Genomic DNA, 15,780 nt, shown 5'->3' with positions numbered 1-15,780 from the left:
TGTTCTCATTGTTTATTGCTATTCATTTATTTATATTTGCATTTGCAGTGCTTGTTGTCTTCTGCACTTTAGTTGATCTTTCATTGATCCCATTATGGTCACTATTCTATAGATTTGCTGAGTATGCCTGCAGGAAAATGAATCTCAGGGTTATACATGGTGACTTTGATAATAACATTTATTTTGAACTTTTAAACTTTGAAGACAATACACTGAATCTTGCCATTATGTTCTGAACTATGCTGGGTGCTGGACTAGCAAGTGTCCCAGAGTCCTGGATATTACCTTCTTCCTTACTTCCTCAACAAATCTCAAATTTTTTGGGGGGGGGGATGTCACACAGTATCGAAGTAAACCCTCCATCGAACTTGGCAAGTTTTGGGTGTACCGTACATGTGTAGAAGCTGTGACCTCCACGAGTCCCGGGGGAACATGGACACCAGTGAATCTTGGAGGTGCTATTCAGGGGAGCACGGGAAACACTTACCTGGTGAGCCAGATGCCAAACTGTCAGGATATCCAAATGGTTGGACAGCAAGTTATTGGAATGTTACTCTGTAATACATGGGGACAGCCGAAGATTCACTGAGCTCTAATACACATCTCTGCTCATACATTATCACTGCCTCTGGCTTAGCCAATTCACACTGACAACAACACTGTCAGATTCAAACTCAGCTATCAAAGACAGTTAAAACCAGCAAAGAGAAACTAGGATTAAGTATTATGTGGTATAAAATCTAAGAATAATTGAGAAAAATACTTGTCAATGATCCAATTCAGTTTAATTTACATTGTTGGGCTAGATCTTGAATAAAATCAAATTAAAATATAAATGCATTTCAACTGATATTGAATTTTCTGCTTTACTGAGATATCTTGCTTTTTTCTAATTTATTAAACTAGCTGCATAATAATTGCTTTGCTCACACACTACTCTAAGCCCACAAACACTAACTGTCCATCAAACTTCAAAGATCAACGCCTAAAAACAAGTAGGACTAGACGTACTGTACATTATTAACAACACTGGTCATTAAGAAAGAGGGAAACATAGAAAATAGGTGCAGGAGCAGGCCAATTGGCCCTTCGAGCCTGCACCGCCATTCAGTATGATCATGGTTGATCATCCAACTCAGAACCCTGTACCAACCTTCCCTCCATACCACCGATCCCTTTAGCCACAAAGCCACAACTCCCTCTTAAATATAGCCAATGAACTGGCCTCAACTGTTTCCTGTGGCAGAGAATTCCACAGATTCACCACTCTCTGTGTGAAGAAGTTTTTCCTCATCTCGGTCCTAAAAGGCTTCCGCTTTATCCTTAAACTGTGACCCCTCGTTCTGGACTTCCCCAACATTGGGGACAATCTTCATGCATCTAGCCTGTCCAATCCCTTTAGAATTTTATACGTTTCATTAAGATCCACCCTCAATCTTCTAAATTCCAGTGAGTATAAGCCTAGTCGATCCAGTCTTTCATCATATGACAGTCCTGCCATCCCAGGAATCAATTGGGTGAACCTTCTTTGTACTCCCTCTATGGCAAGAATGTCTTTCCTCACATTAGGAGGAAAGGATAACAAGGAAGAAGGAAGAGCAGGGAGAAATCAAAATGTGTTTGACGAAGTTTGTGTTTGGGGCACCATGTTAGCTCAATGGTTGGCATAACGCATCAACGACCCAGGTCCAATCCCTATCACTGTCTGTAAGGAGTTTGTATGTTCGCTCTTTGACCACGTCGGTCCCACATTCCAAAGGATTGCGGGTCAGTCGGTCAACTGGTCACGTGGGTGTAACTGGGTGTCACGGGCCTGTTACCATGCTGTATCTCCAAATGAACAAAAATTGCTGCACAATAAGCTTATCAGCGAGATCAAAGGCAACAGAATATAAAGAGCTGCAGCAGCACGGATGGAAAACTGACTGAGTGCAAGGAAACAATAAATAGTTTTACATTTCCCACTAGTGCTCGCACCTCCGCTTTTCTTAATCCACATGCCCACAGTTCTAGTCAGCACACCGGAGGAAAGGTATTAGTGCATTGGAGATTCACCCATACGTTGCATGGGGCAGAGTATCTCGCTTATGAGTAGAGACTGCGAAGGCTGGAATGTTTATCTGGAGTGAGGGATATTCAGAGAGGACATGATTGAGGTACAGAAAGGGAGATTGCAGGAAACCTCTCCTCATATACAAGAACAAAGCTGGAGGACTTGGTAAGAGATAGAGAATTTAGAGGGGCCCTTTATTATCCAGAGTAGTGAGTATCTGGATCACACTGCTGGATAGCGCTGGTGGACACAGAGCTGCTGACGGCAGTGTCCAGACAAGCACTTAGATCACCTAAGCAAGTCCATGAAGATGGGATTAGTATGGATGGGTGTGAACGTGATGGGCTGAATAGCCTGTTTCCATGCTGTATGACTCAAAGACTCTATACTCATCACCATCATGAGCTGTGTTGTACAACATAGGCTATCATGGTCTTGACCATGATCGTACCAGGCAAATTTTTTCTACAGTAGTGGTTTGCCATTGCCTTCTTCTGGGCAGTGTTTTTACAAGACGGGTGACCCCAGCCATCTTCAGAGATTGTCCTCCTGGCTCCAGTGGTTACATAACCAGGACTTGTGATATTCACCAGCTACTCATACAACCATCCATCACCTGCTGCCAAGGCTTCATGTGACTCTGATCCGGGAGTTAAGCAGATGCTACACCTTGCCCGAGGATGACCTGCAGGCTAGCCGAGGGAAAGAGCACCTTTATACAAATGACTGCATAAACAGGGCACAATTTGCAGATCTGCAGTCAAATCAAAACTTAGAAATGAACTACTAGGGAAATGGATGAGTGGATATCTAGATTAATTGCATGTGGACACAATTCTAAAGGAGGTACTGGAGCAGAGGGATCCAGGAGAATCTCTAAAGAATTCATTAAGAGTGGCAGAAAATTAACTAACAAAAAACAGCATACTGGATCCTAGACTTTATAAATATGCATGGAGTCAAAGATTAAGAAAGTCATGGTGAATGCGTACAAAATAACAGTTTAGCTCCAACTGGATCATTGAGTCTACACATGGCTTCATACTTTGAGAAATATGTGAAGATTTTAAGAGCGGATGCAAGGGATTTACTAACATGCTTTCAGGATTGAGATTCTTTTGAAGGACTGGAGAACCTAAGGTTGTTTTTGATTTTTCATTTACTTTATTTTATTCAGTGATACTATGCAGAGTAGGCCCTCCTGACCCTTCTGGCCATGCTGCCCCAGCAACTCCTGACAACCCCGATTAATCTAATCACCGGACAACTTACAATGTCTAGTTAACCTACCCAGTACACCTCCGGACAGTGGGAGGACACCTGAGCACCTGGGGAAAACCCAGGCATTCCACAGGAAGGACGTACAGACTCCCTACAAATGACATCAGAATTGAACTCTGAACTCCGGCACCCCGAGTAGTAACAGCACTACGCAAACCATGGCGCCCAATAGATGGTAGAAAGTCTTTGGTACCAGGCAGTGATTCAAGCATTCTGAATATTTCCAAACATCCCAAGATTCAGAAACATTTAAGAACTATTAAAAATTAAATAAGCCATTAAAGAAACATTAAACATTAAAAGATTTATTTAAATCACAAAGATTTCCAAATAATTAAGCAATTATTACTGTAAATTACCTTATACATATTCTTTTCGCAAACAGGTGCACCTGAAATAAAGATACAAACCCTCCCATTCCAATACAGGCATCCCGTGACTCTTCAGGAGGCCTAACCTAGTTCAGAAAAAGGCCACAGAGGATTCCCAAGCACATGTGCTGGAAAATTCAGGAATTTCCCATCCCCTCTGGAACTAATCTGGAGGCTAGTGCTGAGTGCGGTCTGGAAACGTCCCGTGAAGCTTAGCCAGCAAGTTCAGTACATGCACGATGCCACAAATGTTCTGAATTTGCCAATTCTAACATGGGGCAATCGTCACAATTCTGTATGGGTAATGCAGTGCTGGGGCTGGGTGATTTGAATGGAACCATTTAAGGAACAATCAAGCCTTTAAGAAATCTAACAGACGTATTAGGACAAGATGACACAGAAGCACTGCAGATGGTGCAAACATCTCACTGCCCTAGTGACCAGGGTTCAATCCTCACCTCTGATGCTGTCTGTGTAGAGTTTCCATGTCCTTTCCGAGTTGTAAGAGAATCCAGGAGAGTTGAGGAGAATGCAAAAGAGAAAAGGTTACAGTGTGATAAGTGGAGAATGACTTTACTCTGGGAGCTGCATAGCCTCAGTAGACCGAATAGCCTCTTTCTATAAGAAAATAAAAGGAACATTAAAAAAAGACCTAGGGGGCCATTCCACCTACTGAAATCATGCTGTCTCCAAACACGTCAATATGAGACGAGGTCAAAAACTATCACTTCCAATTCCCCTGTAACCTTAAACCTATTCCCTCTCACACGTCCATCAACTCTCCCCTCACCCACCTTCTGACTCATTCGAAACCTTAAATTATGTAGAAGTGTCCATTAGAGATTTTGTTTGGCATTTCATTTCCTTTCTGATTAACTTACAGCCATGAAAATCTAACACAAAATTAGAAATTCTTTCCCCAAGCCCTTGGTTAAGTAGTCACCTTGCAGGCAATCAGCTGTAGCTTAAAATCTCTTAGATTTCAATGACTGACAGATGCTTCACCAGTTTATCAGAATTTTCACCTATCACAAGTTATGAAAGGATAATAATTGTTACAGAAGTCTTCCATCTTGGGTTCAAATACAATACTTCAGTATATTTTTATTTAGTTCAAATATTGGCATGTCAATTATTTTATTAAATATTTATATGTCATCAATTATTTAGCCTTTTTAATCCAAAAGTACTGTGCAATTAAGTTGATCTGAAATATAGGTACAAACACTTCATAATGTTTTGACTAAAATTTCATTGACCTAATTCCAACCATGCTATAAATTTCCGATTTCTGAAGATTCTTGTACATTTATATAACATAGCCTCCAGCACTTCTATATGAAGAAATATTGTGAAATTTATTCAGTCTTCCAATGACAGGAAAATTGTTGGCTGGTTGACTGCACAGTCTCACAGGGTCCATACATTGATCAATATTTCTATTTTATAGAACTTCCAAAAGACCATTTAATTGAAGTATAAAGATTAATCACCCTTGCCAGGAAGAACTTCTGTTTGTCATGAGATTTTCTACATGGAGGAGGATGAGACCTGATAGAGGTGTAAAAGATGATGAGAGGCATTGATTGCGTGGACAGCCAGAGGCTTTTGTCAGGGCTGAAATGGCTAACATGAGGGGGCACAGTTTTAAGGTACTTGGAAGTAAGTACAAGGGGGATCTCAGAGGTAAGTTTTTTTACACATCAGGGTGGTGGGTGTGTTGAATGCACTGCCAGCACAGTGTTAAAGGTGGATACAATAAGGTCTTCTAAGAGTCTCTTAGATAGGTACGTGGAACTTAGGCAGAAAAATAGAGGGCTATGTGGTAAGGTAATTCTTGGCAGTTTCTCGAGTAAGTTAATGGTCGGCACAACATTGTGGGCCAAAGGGCATGTAATGTGTGATTGATTTCTATGTCCTTGAATGGAGACACTGAACCTCAATTTATGATCTCAACTAGAAGGTGACGCCTTAAACAGTACAGATTTCCAACAACAGAATTATATGTACTACATTGAAACAAGCCCTTTGGTCTAACTCCTCCATGCCGACCAAGTAATCTAGCTGCATATGGTCCAATTCTGCTAAACCTTTTCCATCCATGTACCTGTCTAAATTTCTTAAACATTGTAATTCTACCTGCTTCTATCACTTCTGCTGGCAGCATGTTCCATATACTGACCACTCTCTGTGTGAAAAAAATCCCCCCAAATCTTTCTTAAATCTTTCCTCTTTCATCTTAAACCTATGCTCTCAAGTTTTAGAGTCACCTATCACGCAAAAGAAATATTGTTAGGGTGTATTCTGGAGTTAGGGTGTATAGCAAATCGATGCATATCAATACAGTTATAAAGAAGGAAAGACAGGAACTACACTGCATTAAGAGTTTGAAGAGATTTGGCATGTCAATAAACCACTCAAAGACTTCTATAGATGTACTGTGGACAGCATTCCGACAGGCTGTATCACTGTCTGGTTTGGGGGTGTTACTGAACAGGACCAAAAGAAGCTGCAGAGAGTTGTAAATTTAGTCAGCTCCATCTTGGGTACTAGCCTTCAAAGTATCCAGGACATCTTTAGGGAGCGGTGTCTCAGAAAGGCAGCGTCCATTATTAAGGACCTCCAGCACCCAAGGCATGCCCTTTTCTCACTGTTACCATCAGGTAGGAGGTACAGAAGCCTCAGTGATTCAGGAACAGCTTCTTCCACTCTGCCATCCGACTCCTAAACGGGCATTGAACCCGTAAACACTACCTCACATTTTTTAATATATACTATTGCTGTTTTTGCATGATTTTTAATCTATTCAATGTACATATACTGTGATTGATTTATTAATTTATTATTTTTTCCTTCTTTTATATTATGTACTGTATTGAACTGCTGCTAAGTTAACAAATTTCACAACGTATGCCAGCGATAATAAACCTGATTCTGAATCTGAAATACTCGTTTCACCAGCAACCAATCTTCAGATTTGAATATGGATTGCAAATTGAATTTAAAACACAACTCAGAACAATTACACCACAGGTACCTGCATTTGCATGAATGCAGCCTAGAGTGAGTGGCAATTAACATTCACTTTGGGTGTCTGGAGTATGGGTGTGAAGGAGGTGGTGTTTGAAAACTATATGTAATTCAAAGGAAGCATTGTAGATGCATTGTATCTATAGAATTGTCCTGCTGTTTACCTTTGATCTTGGCATATAAAAACATCATGTAATATTGGGTCAATGCTCGTCTTCCAGGAGTGTCTCAATATGATGCCTGTTGCTTGTTTTTGTTGAATAAACACTTCTATATCCATTAAGTTCAGTGTCTCTCCAGTGACCTTATTCATGTCACGACAATATGCTCCTCATAATTTTTATATAAGGTATCCCTTAGCTTCCAAGACTCTAGGGCAGGGGTTCCCAACCTATTTTACGCCATGGACCAACACCATTAAGCAAGGGATCCATGGACTCCAGTTTGGGAACCTTTGCTTCGGGGGGAGACGTCCTGGCATATCCAGCCTCTCCTTTAACTCAAACTCTCCAATAACAGTAACATGCTCATGAATCTTCTCTGCATACTTTCCATTGAAGGTGAGGTAACCATCTTAAAACCAGTCTACTGTGAAGATGCTACTAAATTATGGAAAAGCTGCCCTGGAAAGACGTCAGCCATCATCATCGTTCAATGGGCCTTAACTGAGTTGACGTGTATTGCTGCATTGAATACACCGGGGTGGCGGGCGGGGGGAAGATTGCAGATAGCAGAACAGAACATTAAAATAAAAATCAAACTATCATTTAGGAATGTGTCAAACTCAGTTTTAACTTGAGATCTATTAAATTTCTAAGTCTGACAGTATCACAGCCTTTAATTAGGCCCAGGAATGACAGAGACAGAAGCTTATCCTGGCCACACACACTGAATGTGATACAATAGTGCACACGCGTTGTAGGCAAAACAGAAATTGAAGGAAAATTTGTACCTCAAACTCATTCTAAAGTGAGGGTGGGAAGGGTGCTGGGACCAGGATTCAGACGTTTTATTCCACTCCCACCATTTTGTTCCCCAACTTTCCCCATTCCTAGTAAAACCATGACTTCACTGACAAAGACATTTTAATTTGTTGTCTCGACTCAGCAATAGAGTGTCAACGCCAGGAATAACCTGAAGTAAAGCTGCAATGTGCAGTGACTGACTACATCTACTCAGCAGCTACCAAATAAAATTCTCAAGGGCTTCACTCTTACCATCTTACTGCCCTTAGCACAGTGATTGTTTTCATACAGCAGCACAGTAATTGCAATATTGCTCCTATAACTGCAGACCAAGTGATTCAGAAAGGTTTCCTTTCCTCCATCATTGATGCTGCCCTCACCCGTATCTCCTCCATTTCCCAGACATCTGCCCTCACCCCATTTTCCCATAACGACAGTTCCTCTTGTCCTTACCCAACACCCCATGAGCCTCCACATCCAAAACACCATTCTCCGCAACCTCTGTCACAGGCGGTACAGCAGCATAGCGGTTAACACGACGCTTTACAATAGCAGTGACCTGGGTTCAATTCCCACCGCTGCCTGTAAGGAGTTCATACGTTCTCCCCGCGACTGCGTGGGCTTCCTCCGGATGCTCCGGCTTCCTTACACAGTCCAGAGACGTACCAGTTAGTAGGTTCACTGGTCATTGTAAATTGTCCCATAATTAAGCTAGGGTTAAATTGGGGGATTGCTGGAAGGTGCAGTTCGAAGGGCCAGAAGGGCCTACTAGACAGATAAATAAACCTTCAACTGATTCCTTCACCAAACACATTTTTACCTCCCCCCTCCCTCCACCTTCTGTTGAGATTGCTCTGTCTGTGATTCTCTCGTCTACTCATCCAATCTCCCTGTTGGGCACTCATCCTTGCAAGCAGAAGAAGTGCTTCACCTGCTCATCCACCTCCATTCAGGGCCCCAAACAGTCTTTCCAGATGAGGCAACACCTCACCCGCGAATCTGTTGGAGTTGTCTACCGTCTCTGGAGCTCGCGATGCCGCCTCTACAGTGAGACCCGACGAAGACTGGGGGATTTGTCCAGCAACTTCACTCCATCCACAACAAGTAGGAGCTCCCAGAGGCCAACCATTTCAATTCTAATCCCCATTTTCATTCCAACATATCAGTCCATGGCCTCCTCTACTGCCATGATGAAGCTACTCTCAGGTTGGAGGAGTGACACCTCATATTCTCTCAGAGTAGCCTCCAACCTGATTTCATGAATGTCATTTTTGCTAACAAGATAAATTCTTCCCCCATTCCCTCTTCTTCTATTCCCCACTCTGACTCCCCTCTTGCCTCATCTCTTACACTGTTGCTAAAGCAGCACAGTGCAAACCTAGGCAAAACTTTGCTGTAGAAAACTCCCACTCCCACCTCCTTCACCAAAAATCGGAATCTCACTCTAAAGTTAACTCAAATCCTCACTGCAAACTTCTGCTGCTCCTTGTTATAAAACCAAAATCACAGTTGCAATGTAAAACTACTGAAGGTCAAAACTTAGATCAAAGTTCAAAGTAAACTTATTATCAAAGTACAGAAATGTCAAAAAATCTTTTTTCTCCGTTATCCAAAAAAATCTTCAAAGTTGCAGGATAACGCAATATAAATTGATAACTGTGATCCCATACGACTTTTTTTCACTGGATTAAATTTCTTCCTTCTCTTCAAAAGCTCATAACTTACGTCAGGGTAGAAAAAAATTTTGCTCCCTTCTATCATCAATGGCCCTTTTCTATTCTTGGCAGCTTGGGCAGCCAACTGTAGAATCCTTCCCTTGTCTTGAAATCTTAAACATTTTATTAAAATTGGTCGTGGATATTGGTCATCTTGTGGTTTTGGTCTTAGAGCTCTATGTGCCCGCTCAATTTCAATTGATTGGTCTCCCTCTTTCACTTGCCAAGTTTCCGGGATCCATCTTTGAAAAAATTTTATTGGATTGTCTCCCTCTGTGCCTTCTTTAAGACCAACAATTTCAATATTATTTCGTGTATTAAAATTCTCCAACACGTCCACTTTTTCAAACAGTCGATTTCTTTCCGTTTTCCAGACAAGCATATCATTTTCTGTTTTTTCCACTCTGTCGTTAATATGTTCCATTGTTCTTTCCAACTTTTGAAGTTTCTTATCCGTTTTCTCGTCTTTTCATAGCTTTATCATACCTCATCTTCATGTCTCTAAGCTCTATTTTTAATCCTTCTAATTCAATCATTACTTTCAATAAAGCCCCTCTTATGTCTCCATCTCATCCTTTACTTTCAGTCTCTTCTAGTTCTTCCTCCTTTTCTTCATCTGTGTTCTCTGCGGAATCCAATTCTGACCTGAGTCACTTTCACTTGCAGTGGCCGTCGGTTTTTGTAGTTTGAGTTGTATCCAGTTGCGCATGCTTACTTCTTTGCGCATGCGCAATTCCGGCATCTTCTTCCCAGGGACCGCTACCGCTGCCATTGCTCCCTGTTCCTCTATGCCAGAGATAAAATGTGTCTCCTCCGAAGGAGATCCAACCTGAGTCTGAGGTTCCATCGCTGCAGTAGGCCCTTTTTTCTTCCCATGTCGCAGCGACTTCACAACAACAGGCTTCTTCTGTTGCGGTTTACGAGGCATATCGTAAAATAGTCTTGAGAAGTTTATAAGTAGTTTTCGGAAAGTATTTATTAACTTTGCTTTGTTTAAACGGTACTTTGCTGATTTTTTACGGGAGATCTGGATTTACACGTCTCAATCCCACGTCATCACGTGACGTCGGAATCTCAGTCTAAAGTTAACTCGAATCCTCACTCCAAACTTCTGCTGCTCCTTCCTTGTTATGAAACCAAAATCACAGTTGCAATGTAAAACTATTGAAGGTCAAAACATAGATCAAAGTTCAAAGTAAACTTATTATCAAAGTACAGAAATGTCACCATATACTACCCTGACATTCATTTTCTTGCAGGCATACTCATTAAGTCCATTATATACCGCAACAACTTGGGCGGTCAATCAGCTCGCAGTTGCAGACAGACATCAGGATACTCGGGAGTTTGATCAAGGCATCAAGTGTGAGGAGAGAATAGAGACAGTCAAATTGTCCCTCAGAGATTTAGGAAAGATGTTTAAAGTTGTGAAACATTTTTAGAGTAGATAAAGAGAAAGTGATTTAACCAACAGGTTTTGATATCACTGGCAGTATGAATCAAAACACCTTTAAAAATAAAAACCCGTATTATGGTGCACAAAAGGGAGCCGGATCCATATTCAATAATAATATTCAGGATTCCAATGTGCAAGTTAAGGAAATGGTTCATGTTCAACTCAGAAATTTCTCTCAAAGGGATTTGTGTTGGAGATTTCAGCAGCATTTTCTGCTCCTCAAAGTCAACCCTCACACACCATAGTGGTGGTCTGGTGTCCACAACAATCATGTATGGACTATGAACAAAAGCTAGGCAATCACTTTTTCTCTCCACCCCTGCCCCCCCCAAAACTGTTTCTTGTTCCAACTGTAAGATCCTTTAGCTGTGAATACTAACACACTGTGCAACACCCTTTGAGTGAAAGTTTTAAACAGTTAACAACGCTGACAGGGTACCAAGGATTAAGCATTCACATGCTTTTCCCATGGAATAACATCAAGATCAGTTTTTGGATATCCTCATACTTATGGAAAAGCGACAAACTGCACACAGCAATCAGCAACATCAAAAGGTAAGCTTGTTAAACACGAGAATACAAAGCAACACACACAAGATGCTGGAGGAACTCAGCAGGTCGGGCAGCATCGATAGAAATGAGTAGATAGTCGACGTTTCGGGCTGAGACCCTCTTTCAGGACTGAGAAGGAAGGGGGAAGATGCCAGAATAAGGGGGTGGGGGGGTGGGAGAAAGAGGCTAGCTGGAAGGTGATAGGTCAAGCCAGGTGGGTGGGAAAGGTGCAAGGGCTTGAGATTCCTTCTTCCCCAGCATTTTGCGTGTGTCGTCTTAAGTAAACTCCTCGGTGGATTATGGGATGTCAATCTCCAGGAAGTCCTTGAGGTAAAGCCTGTGAAACAGTGGAGAGTTGTGCTGGATCTGTCATAAGAGGCAGTCAGTCCTATCCCATCCACACACACACTACGGAGCACCGAGTCTCATGGATTACAGCGAAGGAGAAGCAAAGTTCTTCCCACAGGGAAAGAACCAAAGATCAGCCTTTAAGGCTGTGCCAAGATGGTGTCACCTAGCCTCCTAACAGTTGGTTTTCCGAGAGCCAAGGATAGGAAGCCGCTGGGGGATGCAAAATCTGAGCAAGATGAACTATTGGGAAAAGAGAGAGGTATCATTTCAAATCAACAACCCTGTGTCAACATTTCATTTCCGTATTTCAGATGACCAATATCTGCAATTGTTTTCATTTAACAAATGAAAGCTCACAGCTTTACTATAAAGGGAAAGGTTTTACATTTATAGAATGCCTTTCAGGACCACAGGCCCTTGACAAGCAATGGAGAACTTTGGTAGTGTTGTATGTTGTGACACGGTAGCCTAGTGGCCAGCGCAACACTGTGACCACCGCACGGTCTCCCCGTGACCACGTGGGTTTCCTCCTACAGTCTAAAGATGTACCGGTTGGTTGACAGATTGCTGGCCATTGTAAATTGTCCCGTGATTGGGCTAGGGTTAAATCAGGGGGGTTGGGGGTGTTCTCGCAGCTCGAGTGTCTATTCCGCGTTGTCTCTCAATATATAAAAGATAAATACAACAGCAAGATCCAAATCGAGAATCTGTTGATCTATTTCGGTTGTTTGATGAGCGATTGAATTTGATGTGAGTACTATGGCGGGACCCACGTCTCGCCCTCCTGTGGTGCCAGATCCTCCACAGAGCAACACCTCCGACATGAGAGCACCCTCCCATGCTTCAGGCAAGACCGTGTGCTGAAATCTTTAGACTGGGAACCAAAACTCGTTCACTTCCAACTTCTGATGTGAACGTGCTTCCCAATGAGACTAAAGGGTTTAGCTCTATAATCGTGAGAGACGCGCCTCTACGATTCAACGCCTCTATCCAGTCGAGATTAATGAAGCGATTTTCAATATGTGCAGGTCTTAGTAACTGTGGACGTGGGTATAAAGGTGACAAAGCACACTCTCTATTGCCGGACGATGTTGGAGCTCGATGATGTATGTGATTTCATTGTATGATGCTTGTACTGCCCTGTTTAATCCAACGACGGGGAGGTCCGAGAGGTGCCTCTCAATACACCCCCGGATTAACACCAGAGACAATATTTAAAGAAAATTTTACCCGTTTCTCTTTGCATTTAAGTCAAACCCCGTCGACCCCATTATCTTTGCGGCTCCTTTGACCGCAAATTATTGTTCTTATGCTAAAATATAAATGTCGACTTTGCAACTAGGTGCAGTTAGGGAGAGAGCGGTGCAATGGTTTCAAGAACAATGAACGCGAACAGCAAAAAGTGGCTCTTAATATAAAATTAAACTACGATTGCTCCTCGGGGAGACAGCGACAGGCACTGGGCGTGTTTCAACCCAGTAACCTGCTTCCACCCTTTCACATTTCCAATTGTCCTTCTTTCTGGGAGGGAGGGGGGCGGAGCGGCACCAGAATTCTCTCAAAAAATAAAACAAGGAGTGTAAATGAAGAACAAAGTTTGCAATTTTTCTTTTGCATACCTCTCGGGTCTTGTAAGAGCGATGTTGCCCTCTTTTTTTTCCCCAGCAGCTGGATGCTGAAGTGCTCTTGCTTTTTTTTCCTCTTTGTACCGGCTCAAGTTCGTTGCAAACGGTCGATCCTAGCTGAGAAATCACCCCACAACATGACAATAGTGATAGGACGAGGCAGGTGAGGATGCGAGCTGAGCACACTGGCCCACCGAGTGTCTGCCCTCCTCAGCTTGTCTGTCCAAACCGCTCGCCCTCCCTCCCTGTCCGGTAACCGCAAGAACTGGAGCTCCCCCTGGCGTCCAGAGCCGGTCTCGGTCTCGCCAGCTGGCTGGTGAAATTCTCAGTCGCTTGATAGACGTTTCAAAATCCACCAGGTTCATCACTTTCGCTCAGCCAAAATCTGGCACCGCACTGGTTAGGAGCGCGGCGCCAAAAAAAAAAGTCTGGGTGGGGAATATAGCCAAAGTTTTTAACAGTTCACATTTTAACTGTTGCACATTAAACTATAAAAGCAAAACAAATTTGCACACAATTACAGTGGAAATAATTCGGTGAGATGGATGTGTTTATGAATCTGCAGTTTAGGAATTACAGGCACCAGTAACACTGAGCAATGTCCTGCCAGGCGGTGACTGCAATGTAAGACCAATCCTGTGACTCAACCCCAGATTCATCCAACATGTCACCTTCTTGATCACCACGGTTTTGGATATATGTGCTTGCACCATTTGATCAATGTGAACCTTGCGTCATTCTTCATACTGTGTCATTCCACACGGTAGGCTTGTTCAGAAAGTCAGAAGGCATGGGATCCAAGGAAGTTTGGCCAGGTTGATTCAGAATTGACTTGCCTGCAGATGGCAGAGAGTCATGGTGGAGGGAGTACATTCAGATTGGAGGGTTGTGACTAATGGTGTCCCACAAGGGTCGGTTCTGGGACCTCTACTTTTCGTGATTTTTATTAATGACCTGGATGTGGTGGTAGAAGAGTGGGTTGGCAAGTTTGCAGACGACGCAAAGGTTGGTGATGTTGTAGATAGTGTAGAGGATTGTCGAAGATTGCAGAGAGACATTGATAGGATGCGGAAGTGGGCTGAGAAGTGGCAGATGGAGTTCAACCCAGAGAAGTGTGAGGTGGTACACTTTGGAAGGACAAACTCCAAGGCAGAGTACAAAGTAAATGGCGGGATACTTGGTAGTGTGGAGGAGCAGAGGGATCTGGGGGTACATGTCCACAAATCCCTGAAAGTTGCCTCACAGGTAGATAGGATAGTTAAGAAAGCTTATGGGGTGTTAACTTTCATAAGTCGAGGGATAGAGTTTAACAGTCGCGAGGTAATGATGCAGCTCTATAAAACTCTGGTTAGGCCACACTTGGAGTACTGTGTCCAGTTCTGGTCGCCTCACTATAGGAAGGATGTAGAAGCAGTGGAAAGGGCACAGAGGAGATTTACCAGGATGCTGCCTGGTTTAGAGAGTATGGATTATGATCGGAGATTAAGGGAGCTAGGGCTTTACTCTTTGGAGAGAAGGAGGATGAGAGGAGACATGATAGAGGTGTACAAGATAATAAGACGAATAGATAGAGTGGATAGCCAGCGCCTCTTCCTCAGGGCACCATTGCTCAATACAAGGGGACCTGGCTTTAAGGTAAGGGGTGGGAAGTTCAAGGGGGATATTAGAGGAAGGTTTTTTACTCAGAGAGTGGTTGGTGCGTGGAATGCACTGCCTGGGTCAGTGGTGGAGGCAAATACACTAGTGAAATTTAAGAGACTACTAGACAGGTATATGGAGGAATTTAAGGTGGGAGGTTCTATGGGAGGCAGGGTTTGAGGGTCGGCACAACATTGTGGGCCGAAGGGCCTGTACTGTGCTGTACTATTCTATGTTCATCTTTATGTTTCCTGAACTTCTCCCTACTCCTTCCACCTGGCAATTCTCTGGGGTCACTGCTTCTGCCAACTTTTCTAGTAATTTTTCCTCCAGCTGCGCCTCCAAGTTGGGCAGCACTGAACTCAGCCATAGCATCATGCAGTGACCCCTAAGCTAACACTGACCTGGAAATTGTCACCCACAGATCATGTTTGGTATGCAGAGGAAAACACCTGTCAGCAAAACAAAATATCCCCAAATTACCACTGTCTTGTTTTAAATCTACAATTAGTTTCTCCCAGTGGAAGAGAGGAAGTTCATTTCATGAAGGGTAACCCACCCAACCTATTGCTGAAAGCAACACGTAACAGTTGCGGTGGTTTCCACTAGGCTGAAAACGTCCAGGAAATATTCAAAGTTCAAAGTAAATTTATTATCAAAGTACATATATGTCACCATATACAGCCCTGAGATAAATTTTCCTGTGGGCATACTCAGCAAATCTATGGAATAGTAACTATACC

At 42.8% G+C, this 15,780-nt stretch overlaps 1 protein-coding gene across 6 annotated transcripts in view; it reads right to left on the bottom strand.

Moving 5' to 3' along the window:
* The window catches only part of sema4ba (sema domain, immunoglobulin domain (Ig), transmembrane domain (TM) and short cytoplasmic domain, (semaphorin) 4Ba), a 462,752-nt gene extending 449,155 nt beyond the window's left edge, over positions 1–13,597 (bottom strand). For all 6 annotated transcript variants that reach the window (XM_063065887.1, XM_063065890.1, XM_063065888.1 and 3 more), the window contains exon 1: positions 13,394–13,597. The gene's annotated coding sequence lies outside the window, so the exon portion shown is untranslated. The remainder of the gene's footprint in view (positions 1–13,393) is intronic.
* Positions 13,598–15,780: the final 2,183 nt, after the last annotated feature.

The sequence above is a fragment of the Mobula hypostoma genome, chromosome 13 (assembly GCF_963921235.1).
Source record: "Mobula hypostoma chromosome 13, sMobHyp1.1, whole genome shotgun sequence".
In the NCBI taxonomy this organism is placed as follows: Eukaryota; Metazoa; Chordata; class Chondrichthyes; order Myliobatiformes; family Myliobatidae; genus Mobula; species Mobula hypostoma.
Note: the sequence above shows the minus strand (reverse complement) of the source record. Positions and strands in the feature narration are given on the sequence as shown.